This window comes from Colobus angolensis, unplaced genomic scaffold (assembly GCF_000951035.1).
Source record: "Colobus angolensis palliatus isolate OR3802 unplaced genomic scaffold, Cang.pa_1.0 Scaffold165, whole genome shotgun sequence".
NCBI classification, from domain to species: Eukaryota; Metazoa; Chordata; class Mammalia; order Primates; family Cercopithecidae; genus Colobus; species Colobus angolensis.
Window position 1 is genome coordinate 2,454,771 of NW_012114766.1, and position 12,253 is coordinate 2,467,023.

The 12,253-nt window shown below is 41.2% G+C and overlaps 1 long non-coding RNA gene across 1 annotated transcript in view; it reads right to left on the bottom strand.

Annotated features, from left to right (window-relative positions):
* Positions 1-11,794, bottom strand: part of LOC105508656 — a 51,027-nt gene extending 39,233 nt beyond the window's left edge. Inside the window, exon 1 of the long non-coding RNA XR_001001308.1 lies at positions 11,679-11,794. This is a non-coding gene — a long non-coding RNA (uncharacterized LOC105508656). The remainder of the gene's footprint in view (positions 1-11,678) is intronic.
* Between the last annotated feature and the right edge of the window lie 459 nt (positions 11,795-12,253).

Here is a 12,253-nt window from a genome sequence, read left to right on the forward strand (position 1 = left end):
GCAAAGTATGCTTTAAAATTCACGTTAAGAAATTACTTTTGCTAGACATTTCTTTCTATCAGACATTATTTCAGAAGTGCTAGTATAAGTAGGGTAGAAATAGTCTGACAAAAATCTTTCATGACATTTACAGTCATGAATATCCTTGCTTACAAATGCAGGAATACATTGCATTCTATGCTTCTTTTATACTTTGTCATTTCATCCTTTTAAAACACATATTTTTTCTTTTATGTCATATTTGTAATAACTAAAATTTATCTTTTTCATTGAACGAGGAATCAATATATAAATGAAATGCATTCAGTTACCGTAGTCACTTTAGCATGACTCCGCCTTTAGAAGCCTTGCACACCTCGATAGATGTCAAGGCAAAATCAAGAGAGGATGCAGATGCTGGGAGCTCCCAGTGGGACAGCCCTTCCGGGGTCCTTACCAGCCCACTGAGCGCGTCTTTGGAGTCAGCTTTTGCGACAGCTGTGAGATATTTTGCAGGTGTAGCAAAAATAATCTGCGAGCAAGGGAGAAATTCAGGACAGTGATTTTCTAATTTTTGTATTTTTTTCTGTATCTTTCATTTTACTTTAAGTTCCGAGATACATGTGCAGAATGTGCAGCTTTGTTACATAGGTGTACATGTGCCATGGTGGTTTGCTACACCTACCAACCCATCATCTGGGTTTTAAGCCCCGTGTGCATTAGGTATTTGTCCTAATGCCCTCCCTCCCCTTGCCCCCCACCCCCAACAGGGCCCTATGTGTGTTGTTCCCCTCCCTGTGTTCATGTGTTCTCACTGTTCAACTCCCACTTATGAGTGAGAGCAATCGGTGTTTGGTTTTCTGTTCTTGTGTCAGTTTGCTGAGAATGATGGCTTCCAGCTTCATTCATGTCTCTGCAAAGGACATAATCTCATTCTTTTTTATGGCTGCATAGTATTCCTTGGTGTATATGTGCCACATTTTATTTATCCAGTCTATTATTGACGGGCATTTGGGTTGGTTCCAAGTCTTTGCTATTGCAAATAATGCTACAATAAACATACATGTGCATGTGTCTTTATAGTAGAATGATTTGTAATCCTTTGGGTGTATATCCAGTAATGGGATTGCTGGGTCAAATGGTATTTCTAGTTCTAGATCCTTGAGGAATCACCACACTATCTTCCACAATGGTTGAACTAATTTACACGCCCACGAGCAGCGTAAAAGCATTCCTATTTCTCCACAGCCTTGCCAGCATCTATTGTTTCCTGACTTTCTAATCATAGCCATTCTGACTGGAGTGAGATGGTGTCTCAATGTGGTTTTGATGTGCATTTCTCTAATGATCGGTGATGATGAGCTTTTTTGTCATATGTTTGTTGTCCACATAAATATATACAAAAATTACCTCAAGTTGGATTAAAAACTTAAGTGTAAAACCAAAAACCATAAAAACCCTAGAAGAAAACCTAGGCAATACCATTCAGGACATAGGCATGGGCAAAGACTTTAAGACTAAAACACCAAAAGCAATTGCAACAAAAGCCATAATTGACAAGTGGGATCTAATTAAACTAAAGAGCTTCTACACAGCACAAGAAACTAGCATCAGAGTGAACAAGCAACCTACAGAATGGGAGAAAATTTTCACAATCTACCCATCTACAGGAACTTAAGCAAATTTACAAGATAAAAACAACCCCATCAAAAAGTGAGCAAAGGATATGAAAAGATACTTCTCAAAAGTCTTCTTAATTAAAGAAGACTTCTTAATTAAAGAAAGAATTAATTAAAGAAAGACTTCTTAATTAAAGAAAGACTTCTTAATTAAAGAAGTCTTCTTTTTTAAATGGAGTCTCATCTCCCTCTGTCGCCCAGGCCGGAGCTCACTGAAACCTCCGCCTCCTGGGTTCAAGCAATTTTCCTGGCTCAGCCTCCTGAGTAGCTGGGATTACAGGTACCTGCTACCATGCCCAGCTAATTTTTATATTTTTAGTAGAGATGAGGTTTTGCCATGGTGAACAGGCTGGTCTTGAACTCCTGACCTCAGGTGATCAGTCGGTCTCGGTCTCCCAAAGTACTGGGATTACAGGCATGAGCCATCTCACATAGTCTCTTCCTAATTTTTAATACTAAATATCTCATGGGGATTGAGAATAAAGCAAGTATTTCCAAAGTGGCAATGCCCCTGTTGTAGAGCATAAAGGTCTTGGTGGAAATTTGGAGTCACACAGACCTGGGTTTTCATGGAGTTTTACTCACTTTACAGATTACAGACCCTTTGACAGGGTATTTTCTCCCTGCCTCTGGTACTGCCTCATCATATTGTTTCTTGGATATTTTTAATAGAACACAGCCAGTGACAGGCGCTCCACGTAACGACGCTGTGTGCGTGGCCTGTGAGCCTGGAGCTCAGCGTGTCACCCTTGGGTGCTTCACACCCCTCCCCAAGCCCACATAAATTCAATGTACTCAACCAGAAGGACATAATCAGAGAGAATAGCCTGGCATTTCTTTGATTTGGTACCTATCTTTTCAGTTCAATAGAATGGAAAGAAAAAAACCTTTCTGAGCTCCTACTATATGACTGAATATACAGAAATGAAGAAAGAAATAAACTCAGGTTTTCAACAACTTGAAGACTAAAGAGAAAAGAGAAGCACCGGCCACCTGGGGAGCCCTGACATTGGAAAACACTAGACCAGGTCTGCACAACATGGCAGAAGAGTCAGACCTCGGGGTGGAGCAGCTTCTTCACCTGAGATGAGACTAAGGCAAGAACATTCGGAGATGGAACAGCCTAAGCAAAGTGAACCGTGTGAACGGTTCCGTGATCCTGAAGAACAAAGTGGGTGCGGCAGGACAGGAGGCTGATCAGGCAGAGGCTGTGAGGAGGAATCTCGTCTGTTGCCCTGAGACCTGGTGGACAAGGTGGAAACACTGAAAGGCACCTCCCTTCAGGCACACACATTAAAAACTGACTGAAGGATGTTGGTTGGCATAAAGCTAAAAAAGCCCTTATCACAAAATGTGTATATGCAATGCCTGGTACCCATAATTAGTGTTGTGGAAACAGTTCTCAGTCAATATCTCTAAGTCAGAGATAGCAATGGATTATTCCTGTCTGCATTTTACATTATAACAATTTTTGTATAGACAAAGCCAGTATCTTTAGTTTGTCTCCCTCATCTGTGCATATGTACAGAGCATCATCACCACCTGTTGGAATGACCTGAAGTGCAACAAAACTCTGTGCAGAAAAACCAGATCTCTAACAGTGAGGCCAACAAGTACCATTCTTATTGGAGGCAAGCACCCAATTCAATTAGCATCCAAATGTACAAAAATGCATAATGTCCATGTCATCCAAGTAATGTGTGTGTTCTGAGGCCACGTTCCCTTTAGTCACAAACAATGTCAACACATGTGAATCTCTGTCTTGTGTTTACAGATTCACAGTGTGTAACTTACAACAAGAAAATCATATCAGAACATTTTATGGATATTGTTCTCAAGTATTTTAGTGTGACTTGGCATAAGGTAAATGAGAAGGCACCACAGAGGGAACTTGAGTTGATTGCATCTGGTGAGATAAACCCCAAGAAATCCTGGCTTGAAGACATCAGGCTGATGGGAGCAGAGAGAAAGTGAGCCTGGGAATCAATCAGTGGGAGAATTTAATGAGATAAAATGCTTTGAAGTAGTTTAAAGTAATTCTTAAAGTGATTTTTAAATTGCACAGCTAAAACTTGCAGAAAAACACAGCTGTTTTGTAATAAGTTGAACTCAGGAACAATATTTATCACTTTTGTTTTTCTTCTATGCCATGGAATCTGTCTTTGCAGATTTCAGAGTCTTCAAATAAAAGAAAGAGCCATTGTTCTTATTCAGGCAGATAAAACTCAATGACAAACATAGCTTATTTAAGCTAGAAATCTGGGAAAAATAAAAAATAGAAATACCACTCGCACCTTCAGGGACAAATCAACTTGAAGAATGAAACTCTTCATGGAATCCCTACTAGGGCCATCCAACCATTTCCCAGTGAGAGCATATTTCGTTCAACACAGGCTGATGTGCAAAGTATAAAAGATGTTGCTATTCCCATCTTCACTGTAAACATACAGTCAAATATCACAGCAAATTAATTAAATTGATTAATTAATTAACTAAACCTGCACTACTTCTGATTTGGATTTTGTCTTTCCATTGCTCCTGCCATCCCAAGATCAAATCCTGCCAAACAAGCTCTATCTAAGCTGTTTTAGGTGGTTTTTACTCTTCATTTTTTCTTTCATACTCTTACCTTTCTGTATGAAATATTTTGTGGTGAACACAGCTATGTTTAATCTTGCCTGGCCTCATTTTTTTTTTTTTTGTGCTGTTGTTTTAAACACAGGAATAGGAAATTACATTTATAGGGAAAGAAAATTATTCCAAGTCTCATAATGGTTTAACTTGGAAACAGAAAGTTATGTTGTTTTCAGGCTTCATGCCCTAAACATTTCAAATTGGTCTTACCATGTGCTGTCTCTGTCAGAGGATTTTGATGTATGTAAAAAGATCACATTTTGCCAAATTCCTGGTTGGCTGGATTATGGATGCAGCTTAATTTTCCATATGAGACATTCTTCTGAGGGATTAGGAAGTCAAAACAGAAGTGGAGACGTAGAGATATGTGTGGATTCTCAGGCTGCAAGAGAAGGCATACAGGAATGGAATATTTAACTGATCTTGTCAGATTTTCTGAAATAAATACATTAGCTTCCATAGCTGAAAGGCGATCCAGTTTAGTGTCTAGTAGTTGGATAAATTTAGGTCTAACTGGCGACCTGTATCAAATATGTGTGCAGTACTTGAACATCCCTGGTATAACGCAGAGAGAAGTATTTAAAGGCTTGGATGGAAATCCTAGGATAAGTGACCATGAACAGCTCCCACCTGCCTCCTCTGCTTACATCTCCAGGAGAGTCCAGGAGTCACTCAGGTAATTAAGGTGCATGAGTGACGGGAACTCCAACATCCTTAAAGAGCTCAGTAGTAACTGATTTTGAAGGCCAGTGATAATGGAGGGGAAATGACATCCCCAAAATGAGGTTCTGGATGTCAATAAGCATGACAGTACACCAGAGGACGGGGCGGGCGTGATGGTCCCAGAGGGCGGCGGGGGTAGGGGGGGAGCCTGACAGCACCAGAAGGGGGGGGGGGCTGATAGCACCAGAGGACAGGACAGGAGCTGGCATGATGGCACCAGAGGACGGTGGTGGGGGGAGGCATGATGGTGCCAGAGGACCGGGAGCAGGGCGTGATGGTACCAGAAGGTGGGGGCGGCCGTGATGGCTTCCCAGAGAGCTGATACACAGAGCTGGAGCTCACCAACCAGAGAGAAGGTAGACCTGGTTACTGTAGTGAATAGTAAGGTTGGGATAACAATTGGGATGGTTTGACCTGCAGGGAGCTGCAGCTAATTGATTATGGTATCTATATGAGTGTAAAAGAGAGGCTGAAAATTAAACTTCGCTTGATTTTTTTTTAACTTGGCCTCTTATGTTCTATTTACCCTGTGAGATATAGGTTTTATTCTTTTCTAAAGTGATCTGGGTCAAAATTAAAACAACAACAAGAACAAACCTCCTTGTCATTGGCTTCAGTTGGGTTTGTTCAATGAGGAGACCTGGTTTGGTGGAAGAAACTAAAGGGAAGCAACAATAAAGGCCAGGGTATTTATTTCCCATAACACCCAGCCAGGCCCTCTCAGGACAGCCACATCCCTGGATTAAAGGTAACTGTTCTCCTCATTGCAGCCAGACAATAGGAACATCTACTTGCATTTTCTTCAACCCAAACTCTCCCCCTTATCAGGTCTGGAGTAAGTGAGATTTGAGAGAAAGGCTCTCCTGCTGCTAGTCTCAGAATTATTTCTTGAACATCTCCCACACCCTAACCTACACCTTTATAAACAGTCCCTCTCCTTGCCAAAGTTCTGGAGAAGGCACAGCCCAAGGCTATGATGTCAAGGTATCAGCTTAACTGGGAGGGAGAAGCATCCAGCAGTGAATGCGAGGGGTTGGGGAGTGAGAGAGCTTCACAGAGGCAGCCGGTCCGTCTTCCAGCTCTGCTGTCTTGGTGCTCAGGAATTATCCTGGGGGGATGCAAGTAGAACCACACCTCGGTCTCCAAGAGAGGAAAGGATGGGAAATGTATCTGACTAAATCTCACTAGTATCCCATTCTCCCAGTTTGCACCATGGGTCCATGGCTAATTCCACACACCTGCCCTCTGGCCCGGCATTCGCACCAAAAGCAGTTATCCTGTGTGGTGCTGTATCCACGTGTGGAGGCTGAGGGGCCACCTCATTTAGGTGTTGTCCCAACTGAAGTAGGGAGATGATCAGAAGAGTATGAGAAAAAACACAAGATTGGTGTACAAGCCATTTCAAATATTAACTCTTCTTGAGCAATGTCATTTCAAATGAATGCTTCATTTCCTGACGCTACTCTAAGTGATACAGTAAGAAAAAAAAAAAAAAAACAATATGCAGGTTGATGACCACGAGTGACTTGACATGGGTCCACATGGAGAGTCTAGTCCCTCCATACTGACAAAGCTAAAGCTGAAAGGTTGTCACACCTTCGGTCTCCCGCAGGTAAGCACAAGTGATGGAGGAGCTTTGGAATGATGGAAGTCTCTCAGGTCACCCCGGAATCTGCTGCCATTCCTTTTACCACCAGACTCACTAGGCTTCCAGCTCTAAGTAGAGACCAGGGCAGAGAGAGTCCTGCTGCCACTCGAGGCACAGGGCAGCTGCTGTTTCTGCGGAAGACTTAGGATCTCAGGAGGTCACATGTTTCTGAAAGGGCTATGGGAGCACAGAGGGCTTCCTGGTCAGCGGCAGAGCCGGCAACGCTGCAGATCTGGGGAGCATCTGGGGAAATCGTTAGTTGCAGAGACTCATGGGCTGGGAGGGAGAGGGTGCATCCACCTGAATGGGTGTTTCCACAAGGCTTGTTCTCCAGATCCCTGGGTGTGGCACACTTGAGTTCTGGAGCAACAAAACAATGGCTAGCGCTCGTATTGACAGATTTCTTCAGTAGTTCTCAGGATCAATGATTAAAAACAAAATAACAGCAACCACAAAACAAAAAGAAAAATAAACAAAACAAACCGCACACATACAGGGATATTATAATAAAAGTTAATGTCTCTAAAGCTAAACAATAACTGGTAAGATCTCAATGAGTAAAAAAAGTTACACAAAAGAGAAAAACTGAATCAGACTAGCAGTAGTCAGGGGTGCCAGATAAAATACAGAACACAAGTTATTTTTAAATTTCCAAAGAATAATATATATTATATATTTTTATTAGGTTGGTGCAAAGTAATTGCAGTTTTTGTCATTAAAAGGAATGGCAAAAACCGCAATCACTTTTGCACCAACCAATATATAAAAATATGTATCATGTATCTATAATGGGCATGCATTATATATCTCAGATACTGAGATACATATTATATATCTATCTCAGATATTGTACAGGATATACTTAAAGGACATTACTTGTTTGTTTGTTCCATAAAAATAAGTTTGAAAGTTAAATGATAGAACTTGAACAAATCCGATATCCATCAAAGTGAAATTTAAGATTAAAACATGAATTCATGAAATAAGTTGAAGACAAACATTAAATAAAATTTCATATGGTATGAAATGGCATAATGAAGGGGGCATACCAAACATTAACCACTGTAGTCCAAAGAAAATAGCAGTTCAATTTTCAAAGCAAAGACGGTTCTAAATTTGGGAGAACTTTATAATTTATAATCTTGGTAGATGATAATCATACATCTCTTCTAGAATATAGCTGATATAATAAGGCAAAAATTAGTAAGAATATAGAGAAACAAAAACATATAATAAACACATTTGGTTTAACAAACGTCTGTGAAATGATATAGCCTATACATAACTAAAATCAATATTTATGTCCATGGAGAAGTTCCAACATTTTTTCAAGGACTGACAAAGTAATTTTGAAATGCTGGAGATTACCTTTTAAAAAAATCTAATAAAAATACCAATTAACAATAAAAACAATAAACCTTTAGCGTCTGTGAAGTTACTCAAGTCTCTCCAAGATATCCTTACACCAAAAAATGCAATTGTAAATTGCATAGAATTCAATGAAAAACAGAGTACCACTTACTAAAATGATGCTTAGTTATCAATGGTTGTGCAGTTTAATAAAAAGGAAAATTTTCCTGCCATTGTATCATATTTGAACAACATCACCAGAATAAACCAAACGGAACACAAACTATAAAATAATAAGAAAAAAGTTTAAATTAATAAAGTAAGAAACGAAAAGTAGAAATAATAAGTAAGTATAAACCCTGGTTCTTTGTAAAAATGAAACAAAAAAGGTATTGAGCACAGTAATGCAAAAACAGAAAATATAATTAGAAATGAGGAAAACATAAACATAATATAACCATAGATATAGAAGAGATGAAGTATTATAGGCTAGTAATGCATGCAACTGTAGCGTTATATCATCTAATTCAGAAGCCTGGACAAATAGCTTGATTTTCTACACAGAATATATATTACCAACGTTGATTCAAAATTTAATAGAACATTTGAATTAATCACTGAAAGTACCACTGAAATTTTTGGAAAGGTGATTAAGGAGATATCATTAAAGAGAGGTTCATTTTGTTACGGAAGTACAACTTAGGCGTGGATTGTTTTATATGCTGGGATGTTGGACAGCTCCCTCGTTCATTTTATGGTGGCAAAACCTAACTATGGGAACAAGACAAAGTCAAAAACAAGTCAAACCAAACTGAACCCAGAGAGACAAAGAAGTACCCAGAGATGATTTCCCTTGTCCACCGGATTCGAGAGCTCCTCCACCACTGGTGTCCTCGGACGAATATTCAACATGAGCCACACCACCCACCCCAAGGCATCTGTTCATGTGTTCATGTTTCTCTTTGGGGTGAGTTCTGGATATCCTTTTTTTCCCCTTCAATTCCCTAACCATTCACCCAAACAACTGCAGTCTTCCAGCAAAGGGGGCTTGTCTCCCTCGGGAGAAACTGGAGAACAGCTTCACTGGCAAGGGAGACATGGGAGGGATTTCGGAACACGAGTGTCTAAAACTCATCTTCATTTTCCGAACAGCTCCATTCTAAAGCTTGGCAGCCCACTACCTCTCAAACAGTGCTGTCATTTGTACATGACGTCCTCGAAGCCCTGGGGGTTCAATCTACATCACAATTTTGCAAAAACACAATTAGATTTAGAGTCTTGTTTATATCCATCTAAAAACTCTATAGTTAAAGAGATAAGAAATCCCTTTAGCTCCTCCGTAGAGACTCCGGTCTGACTGTACTTTGGGCTGAGGGTTCAAGTTTCTCATTTTCCATGTCTATTTGTCCAGTGCAGTTGGACGCAAGCGTTCCCTCCATAGATCTGAGTTAGAAACATTCAGCACCCCTGGGGTCCCTTCACGGGCCACTCTGACAGAGCAACCACAAGGAAAGCTACGTGGTTGTGAGGCCACTGAGTCAGGCATTACGCACTATCATGGAGTGGCAAACAAGGGCCCCAGACACAGTCCTGAGACCATTACTGCCACAAATCACTGCACCTGAAAGCGTCCCATCAGGAGAAGCGAGTCACTCTCAGTTCCACACAGAGGACGTGTCACATAGGGCCCGGGTGATATGCTGGGGGAACTAGGAAAGTAGAAAGGAAAAAGGGAGAGGTTGAGGAGCAAAAGGGAGACATGGAAAGATAAGAGATTGTGTATTCATGGAGATACAGGGAAGGGGACAAGATATTTCAAAGCCTAAAGGAGCAGACTTGGAAATAAACAAGACTGGGATTCAGGCACAGCTATACACCTGCTTTGACAGAGGCCTTGCTCCAGCAAAGGCTGCGACCAGCGTTCAAGCTGACTCCACTTACCATGAGCAACAGAAACGCTGAGCTACACAGAGCCAGAGCACGGAGACACCGGGAGTCCGTGTGTACAATGAGGAGAGAGAAGGCCCCTGGGCTGCTCAGGGAGTCCTAGTTTCTGAATGAAAATGAAGCCACTTTGTGTCTCTCCCACCCTCTCTCCCTTTCTCTGCCTCTGTGTCTCTGTTTCTCTCCTTCTCTAACTCCCCACCTTCCCTGTTTCTCTTGCTTTCCGCTGTTCTCTCTCTTCCCCCCACTGTCTGTCTCTGCTGCCGTCTCCTCTCCTGCCTTTCTCCCTTTCTCTATTTCTGTTTTGTCTCTTCTCTCTCTCCGTGTCTTTTCTCTTTCTCGTGGTTTCTCTCTATACATTCCTGTATCTCTAGATGTAGCTCTGGCTCTACACCTCCCTGTGAACTAGTAACAAGATGCAGCATCTAAAGTTATTTTCTCAAGTATGTATTAGTCTCTGTAAAAAACATTATTTTTTCTCTCACAGTATTGTACATGTCAATGTGATTTTATTAAAACCTATTCCACCCTTTGATTTATAAAGGCTTTTCCCCCAAACTCTATTATTTATAATTCACATGATGGTATAAATCATTTTGTAGGTCAAATAAGTTTGGGACCTGACTTCATAATCTTTACTGCCCTGATAATATATAATAAGCTCAGCGGGAACTATTTTAAACTCAAATGGAATTTCTGTCAGCTAATTCCTGAGATTTTTAATCTGACTTATAAATTGTCAAGTCTCAACAAGTATCAGTCACAAAAATATGTATAAAGGACATGAAGAAAATGATTTCAGTGGTAATACCAGTTAATTTGTCAATTATCACATCATGATAGAAAATAATGTATTTCATTAAATTTTCTTAGGTGTTGATTATTTCTTGTGGGTCAGAAATGATATTTTGCTGGAAAATAAATCACATTGCATTGTATAAAATTGGCAGAAAGTTAACTATTTTTGCTGTTCTGTACATATTTTAAACAAGACATTTTCTTTCTACAAAATCAAAAGATGGACTTTTTGGGCTAGAACTTTCAAGTATGATGTCTTGTGTTGACATAGAGAAATCTTATTTTAAGAACTGATTATATGAGGAAGCACCAACGCATGCTAATTATTTATCAGCCTGACTAACGGTTATGCTTTTAAGCTACTGAGACTATGTCATTGTGCTTGCAAATACTATTTTAGCTGCAGCAGTTGGTTTCTGGTGGAATCGTATCAGCGATTTACTCCAAATAAATTTAAAGGCATCAATTTCAAATGCAAACAGGACAATGTTACATCAGATGACCTAAATGGAAAGGACTAAAATAACGACACAGAGGGATGGTCCAAGGTTGACCAGACACCAAAGACCCTGAGATGGACAGCGGGACCGAGGGGAGTCCTCTTGGGTGCAGGCTACGTAGTAACAGAGACCTACCCCCAGGTTCACGACATATGCGGGGCAATCCCTGGACAAGATACGGGCATCGATGTAGAATCAGAATCAGAATAAATGATTACAGCTTCAGACTAAGAGGGAGTAGCCCTTTTAAATAGCAGATGAAGATGATGAGAAGCCATTTGTTCACCTGTCTGTCACACACATTGAAAAGTTACCTGGACTTCATAACACAGAATGGAAATGTGGGGCTGTTTGTGCCACGCCCTTGCCACTCCGAGGTGAACAAGCCCATGGCTAGGAACACAACAAGAATTGTAATATCACCATGGGGTGGAGAGCTGAGTCCACCGTGGCTCTGGCTGTGGGCTGCAGCTCTGAAATTCTCAAGGAAGGTGGTCTGGGTCACTCTGCTGTCGTTGAAGGGGTTGGAACTGCATTACCTGCAAGAAAACAAGAATTACAATGTTCTCCTCATTGTCTGTGAAGTGAGTAGGCAATACAGAGGAGAAAAGCAAGAAGAATCTCTCCTCTTAAGTCTTAAAAAAATAGCACAGGCTGGGTGCGGTGGCTCAAGCCTGCAATCCCAGCACTTTGGGAGGCCGAGGCGGGCGGATCACCTGAGGTGAGGAGATCGAGACCAGTCTGGCCAGCATGGTGAAATCCTATCTCCACTAAAAATACAAAAAAAAAGGCCGGGCGCGGTGGCTCAGGCCTGTAATCCCAGCACTTTGGGAGGCGGAGGCGGGCAGATCACGAGGTCAGGAGATGGAGACCATCCTGACCAACATGGTGAAACCCCGTCTCTAGTAAAATTACAAAAAACTAGCCAGGCGTAATGGCGGCGCCTGTAGGCCCAGCTACTCGGGAGGCTGAGGCAGGAGAATGGCATGAACCCGGGA